The 1311-nt window shown below is 42.1% G+C and overlaps 1 non-coding gene across 1 annotated transcript; it reads right to left on the bottom strand.

Annotated features, from left to right (window-relative positions):
* Window positions 1-965: 965 nt before the first annotated feature.
* On the bottom strand, window positions 966-1072 carry LOC141698771 (small nucleolar RNA R71). The gene has a single exon (XR_012565274.1). It is a non-coding gene; the product is annotated as a small nucleolar RNA R71 (small nucleolar RNA).
* Window positions 1073-1311: the final 239 nt, after the last annotated feature.

Raw genomic sequence — 1311 nt, 5'->3', positions numbered from 1 at the left:
TAAGGGTAAATACAATAGCTATTGAAGGAAGTAGTAATGAAGTTGTGATCTCATGAGTGTTTTAATATTGTTAATTCAAGTATTAATTAAGTGCTTAATGTTAGTAGTTAATTGTAGTTAATAATTAGTTAATCAATTCTATGTGTTATTGTCTCAACATTGAGAAGTAATCATACATTGGTGAATGAGTTTAATTGAACATAATTAGTCTGAGTCTCTGTGGGAACGAACTAGAAAGTATTCTATATTACTTGCGAACGCGTATACTTGCGTGTGTTATTAGCGCATGTTTTTGCCCTAACTAGTTTTTGGCGCCGCTGCCGGGGACTCGGCGTATTTATTTAGTTTATGTACTTACCATCATTGGTCATTAGGACTCAGTGATTAAGACGTGTTACTTATTGTTTCCGGTCGTGTTTCAGGTACTTTAGCGAGCGTTTATGCAAACTCGTTCTCGTGCTCGCAAGAGGACTTTAGATACGGCTGAGGAGACAGACGAAGTTCTTGATATTCCGGAGAAGATAGATTTTGAAGATTCAGATTCAGGAAGTGAGCAGAAAGAGCCAGTAACCATGGGTGATCATTTAGTTCCGGCAGATCCAGCTCTTGTGGACTTTTCTCGGCCCAAAATTGATGACATTCAGTCTAGCATCATGCACCCGGCTATTGAGGCCAATAACTTTGAAATCAAGCCGGGCACTATTCAGATGGTGCAGAATTCTGTTTTTTTCGGAGGTGCTGCGACTGAAGACCCCAACATGCACATAAGGAATTTTGTCGAGATCTGCTGTACTTTCAAATATAATGGTGTGACTGATGAGGCTATCAAGCTGAGGCTTTTCCCATTCTCTCTGAGGGATAAAGCTAAGGAATGGTTACATTCTGAACCAGCTGGGTCTATCACAACTTGGCAAGATCTTGCGCAAAAGTTTCTGGTAAAGTTTTATCTAATGGCAAAGACTGCTGCTATGAGGAGTGCTCTTACTCAGTTTGCGCAGCATCCTACAGAATCTATGTGCGAAGCTTGGGAGCGCTACAAGGAGATGTTGAGAAAGTGTCCACATCATGGAATGCCTGATTGGATGGTGATCACTGGTTTCTATAATGGTTTGGGGGCCCAATCTCGGCCCATGCTTGATGCAGTAGTTGGAGGCGCCTTGTGGGCCAAAAGCTATACTGAGGCTTATAATCTTATTGAGACTATGGCTGCAAATGAGCATCAAAACCCAACTCAAAGGATGATGCATGGGAAGGTAGCAGGTATTCTGGAAGTCGATGCAGCTACAGCTATTGCAGCGCAGCTCCAAGCGC

Source organism: Apium graveolens, chromosome 11 (genome assembly GCF_009905375.1).
Source record: "Apium graveolens cultivar Ventura chromosome 11, ASM990537v1, whole genome shotgun sequence".
NCBI classification, from domain to species: Eukaryota; Viridiplantae; Streptophyta; class Magnoliopsida; order Apiales; family Apiaceae; genus Apium; species Apium graveolens.
The sequence above is the reverse complement of the archived record's forward strand: the minus strand, read 5'-3'. Positions and strand labels throughout refer to the sequence as shown.